The 5,511-nt window shown below is 39.7% G+C and overlaps 1 long non-coding RNA gene across 1 annotated transcript; it reads right to left on the bottom strand.

The window, feature by feature from the left end:
• Positions 1 to 3,212: 3,212 nt before the first annotated feature.
• On the bottom strand, positions 3,213 to 4,383 carry LOC122020313. The gene is made up of 3 exons (XR_006122181.1): positions 3,907 to 4,383; positions 3,658 to 3,789; positions 3,213 to 3,278 (listed from the first exon to the last, which is right to left on the bottom strand). It is a non-coding gene; the product is annotated as an uncharacterized LOC122020313 (long non-coding RNA).
• Between the last annotated feature and the right edge of the window lie 1,128 nt (positions 4,384 to 5,511).

Raw genomic sequence — 5,511 nt, 5'->3', positions numbered from 1 at the left:
CACTTGGTTGATGCTCTTTCCACTCTACATCATCCATTAGATATACCTAGAGTAAATTTATTTTTCATAAAAATTTTATATTGCGATCATGTTTAACATAGGTTAGTAAATGATGTGTTCGAACATCATTTATTTTGTGAGACTAGTATAAGTTATACTCCCTAGTCTAACTAAGCAGCTATTCTTCACTGGCTGAAAACATAGGAAGTCAAGAGTTAAACGTGGATGTTAGTTATGATAACTAATTCATTGGAGTGACCTGCCTTGAGACTTTATATGACTCTATACATATATGGTTTTGTCAATGAATATCTCATTGCAGCTTAAGTGCGCACTATAAAACCCCTCAATCAATGTTAACTTCACTTTTCTATAAAACAAAGTTAGCATAAATAATATATTTATCATGCAAAATAAAGTTAGCACAATATATAATAATGATGCATAAGTATGACAATAATGACTATCTTGATCTCAACTTAAAAATCTCCAGATTTCTTCAATTGGATCAGCGATTAAGGTTTTTTCCAAATTGGGACATGACCTTACTGTACTCACTCTAGGAGCTTACCTCAACTCACTTGTCAAACATCTGGTCCTCCAAACCTGTTTGGACTTTTTCTGTTTAGTGTCTGATCATCTGATCCATTAAGACATTTCCTGTAATACTAAATTAGAATAACACTAATAATAGTAAATTAAAATAGTATTGGTAAAACTATACTTAAGTTTACTAAAATCCACTGGTCTAATCGACCACACATGGTTAAGTTTGCTTGGAGTTCACTCCTCCAACATTTCTCATTACCTAGGATTATCTCCCCTAGGATTTTCCACTATATAGTTTCAGTCACTAGGACTTTTATCACCTAGCTTCACTTACTAGGGCTTAGCTTCACTCACTAGGGCCTAGATTTACTCACTAGCTAGGACTTTTATCGTCTGACTTCACTTACTAGAATTTTCACCATCTAGCTTCAATCACTATGGTCTAACTTTACTCACTAGGACTTTTACTTTGCTTGGAGTTTACTCCTCCAAGACTTCTCACCCATTTGCTAGTCATCCAATCGACCTTGACCTGACTAGGCTCCAATAAATATATTGTCAAACAAACATCAAAATCCTAGAGGTCGATTGCACCAACATTTACACTTACAAGGAGACGTATACCCTATGATTACTTATTAGAATTATTACTCAAAGTCTTTGGCGAAAACAACACATGTTAAGAATACTATACTCTTGGACACATGTCTGAGTAATTTGAATCTATAGGATGAGGAAGTATTACTTAGGTTAGGTGTGAAGTAATTAGCCTAGTAGAGACTGATACATAGACAATATCTTGAACCAAGTGCGCAAGAGGAGTGAAGGGAATGACACACGACTTACTGTAATGACTGAAAGGTTCAAAAGTGGCTTTGGGATCAACCGTTTAATTTTTCATTTAATTTGGGGTCATATGTGTTGGGGCAATTTCTCTAGGTCAAGTTTGACTAGTTTGACTAAGCTTGAGTTGAGTCAAGTTTGTGTCGGGATTTGAGTTTTGATGTTTGACAATATAAGGAGATTGCTAGAGCAATCGTCCGGTTGTGGAGATGGTCAAAGGATTGACCAGGTTGATGAGAATACAAGTCAAGTAGGTCAAGGTTGACAAGAGACTTGACTGGGAAAGTCCTAACTAGAGGTTAGGCATTTGGAAAGTCCTAGTGAGGAGCTAGGCAGGAGAAAGTCCTGGTGAGGAGCCAGGCAATGGGAAAGTTGTCACGCCCCGGAGGAGTCCCTGTCCGAAGAAATTTCGACAACATCTCCCCTGTACGGCGGACAATCTGAAGCATTACTACATCACCATATACCTCAGCCACATGCGGCTGGAATAGATAACAATATAGAAATAACACAAACACGCAATTAATATACACAGCCTACCTGGCTGGACATAAATGAATAAAAACAACCACACAGTTAACAACAACCCACACGACTGGAGACATGCACAGCGGAAGACACAAAATAATACGAACGTAAAACTAACAACGACACTAACAAAAATGTCTGCAACCACCAGGGGACTCCAAAATCCATATCGAAGCATACAATACCAAGTTCACAAAACCAAAACATAAATAGCGTTAGCAACCAAAACCAGAAAAAGAAACTATCCTCGAGTGTGTCGTGGGACTGACAGCTGGGACTCTCCAAGCATCCATGTCTCATCTACCTGTTACCTGGCGAAAGAAAACCATTTTGCAGGGTGGTGAGTATTGGAACTCAGCGGGTAAGGAAAGAGATAGTGCATGAACATACATATAACTAGAAAGTGAGCCAAGAGTATACAGTCTCATAAGAGGAATAGCAGATACTACAATAGAACCAAAATAAGCACTCATACCTGAAGTCATATCCTAGGCTAGGTATAATAGGTCAGAACTGGTACTAATCTGCTACAGTACTGCTCATAACCACATAGGTAATAAGCAAGGTATATACCAATTTTCAATGACTAGACATCTACAATGAGAACATATCTCAACACAAGTAAGCATATCAGCATATGTGAACACCAGCAGTAAGTAAGCAATAACAGCATATATAGATAACAACAATCATAGCAAATATAATAACAATAGCGTATGCACGGATGGTCACTCCCGCCCACCTCTCCGCACCGCGACCCCTGTATGGTCGAGAGGCCGGGTCAGTGACAGACTGTACACCACACAAATGGCCGAGGGGACAGTTGCATAGTAGCTAACTAGCTACATCTGCGATGGAGTCCCTGTTGCTCGTACTCCAGCTACCACTCACACGAATGGCCGAGTGCGGCACGACAGGACAAGCGACATCAACTCCAGCTACCACTCTCTCGAGTGGCCGAGGATGCGGCATGCATGTAATGACATGATGCGAACAATGCAACAGTCATCATATATATATATAAACAGAAACAGGTATGCTACATGAAGCCCGCATGCTCAATATAGTACATAAATAAGCAACAGTCAAAACATACAAACATGGTATCTAGTATCTGCTACTGATCATGGACAACAACAAGAGACTGTATGGATATAAAAATGAGTAACTCAAAGATTTTGAGTGGAAGTATCAAGCACAGAAAAGTAAGAGTGGAGTCAAGGTAAACAGTTCTTATCCAAAATAATTCATGCACTAAGGTCAAAGTACTAAAAGAAAATAAAGCAAGAAGTACCCGCCTCTAAATGTAGTCTGAATCCGATATCCACTTCGTCACGACACCTGCCTCGATCAAAATCCTGCGCCACGTATCAATTTTAACCAACTTCATATGAATTTAAATAGGTAAACCAATAAACCCGAAACAGGTTACTAATCCGATCTCATTCATTACCCTCTACTCATCACTTTACCGATCTACTCAAAGCCAATCCAAACCCTCGTTTAAGTTCTCAATTCACACAATTCCAGCGAAACCTTATCACTACTAGAATTACCAAATCGTGAATTTGTTCCCTAAAAACAAACAAAACGGCTACTGAATAAAGTTATCACATCCCTTAAACAAAACCTACAACTATCAATCTTCTGGAAATCAGTCCAGCAAACTTCCACAACCAATTCCAACTTCCAATTTATAACAGACTCAACATAATTCGTTACCTAAAGATCACATACCTTAGCTTCCTCTAACAATTTCAGATCTGATCCCCTCACTCCAATCCTTCGGCACCTCTGTGATCGCTCTGCAACCAGTTGCGCTTCTGTTGGCCACAACAACTCCAACCGCTAGAAACACTACATCAGATACTGAGCAATCCATAGCATCGATACGAAAAAATGAGACAAACGGTTGCAAAGGATAAGGAATAGGTGACGATCGACCAAATTGATTAGAGCTCTGTCCAGATGAGAAGGAAAATATACCGTGATGAAGGTTTCGGTGGTGGAAATTGGTTGCAATGCCACGAAAGGGAAGACAACCTTTTGGAATGTCGATTCAATCCAAAGATTTGTCGTTGGAACCCTAGCCTCACTCCGGTGGACCTAGGGCTCCGATCTGCCGACCTCCGGCCACCGAAGCCATACGTGAGATGGCTAGCCGAAGAGAAGATCCACCGGAGAATCTTCAAATTAGGGAATAGAAGAGGTATAAGCTTTGTTGTCACCGAGATGTGCAGCACCGGGTCGATCGGGTGCGGCGTGCGTCGAGGATGAGGATCGCCGGCGAAGGTAAGAGCGACAACGATTCTCCCGTGGCTAGCGGCATCATCGTCCTAGCCTCACGCGAAGAGGAGACATCGGCTCGATGAGGGAGGGACGGCGGCGGTTCGACGCGAAGGGAGAATCGGGAGAGGAAGGTGTCGGCGTGGGTTTTAGGGCACGCGGGTGAGGAAATAAAAGAAAGGTTTTATAAATCTAGGTATATTTGATTAAGCCCTACATTAGTTTCTCAATCAACTCCCATCTTCGGGTATTTCAAATAGACTTTTCCTCGAGCCCATAAATGTATCCCTTAAAATACATCATACGAGCTCCAATTAATTCCCAGGAAATTTCTAAAAATTTCTAAAAAATCTAATAAGATTATTTGTCTAATAAACTTATTATTTAATTATTATTTGGACACCGTATTTTACATTCTCCCCCACTAATAAAAATTTGGTCCCCAAATTTACTACTAACTCAGAAATCCTCATCTAGGGATAACAACCAAATAACACACCCATATACTAATCCATCATAGTGTCATGATCAAATCCTTAACCGAAAAGGATGCTTCTGTGGGTTATGGACTCATCTTGCTTCCACTGCGCCACTTTGATATTCTGCCTTCACTTGTTGACACATATACGGAGAATCAGACCTCAACGTTCATAATATCGTCCTCTGCATTTTCCCTTTCCATAATTGATATATATACAGGGAGCCTAAGACCTATGAAAGAGAACGTCGGTCTCCTACCGATCAAGCTAATAAGAGTAATCGATACTCTACACATCGGGTCCATAAAAATATCTAGGGCACTGTAAACCTAAATAGCAATATCAAGGACTCCTCATGTCCGTACAATAAACATACTTAAAAATAAGATCACTGACACAAAATCTATAATCTAATCTTCAACTAAAATTACCAACTCCATAAATATCAAGGCATTATACTCTTTAAGTTACTATCAACATCAAAGAATAAATAATAGACCATTAAGTCCAATATCCACTAATAGTTCATCAGAAGATAACATATCACCATATATGATCTAACCAATGTCTGACACCACAAATCATACATGGTATAAACACATGGTACAAGCAACTAAACAAGTACACATGATATAAACAACTAGCCAAGTACTAACAAAAGTGTATGATAACTGTATACCACATACCTCCTAAGCTTGGAGATTCCTGCCGCTGCCTGGTCCCACAACTCGAGAGTCACATCGAGGGATCAACTTACAAAGGAAAAACAAAACAATCGGAACACCGAAAATCATAAATCGGAACAAGATTAAAATTTCAAAACACA

Source organism: Zingiber officinale, chromosome 9A, assembly GCF_018446385.1.
Source record: "Zingiber officinale cultivar Zhangliang chromosome 9A, Zo_v1.1, whole genome shotgun sequence".
NCBI classification, from domain to species: Eukaryota; Viridiplantae; Streptophyta; class Magnoliopsida; order Zingiberales; family Zingiberaceae; genus Zingiber; species Zingiber officinale.
This window is presented reverse-complemented; position numbering and strand designations above follow the sequence as displayed.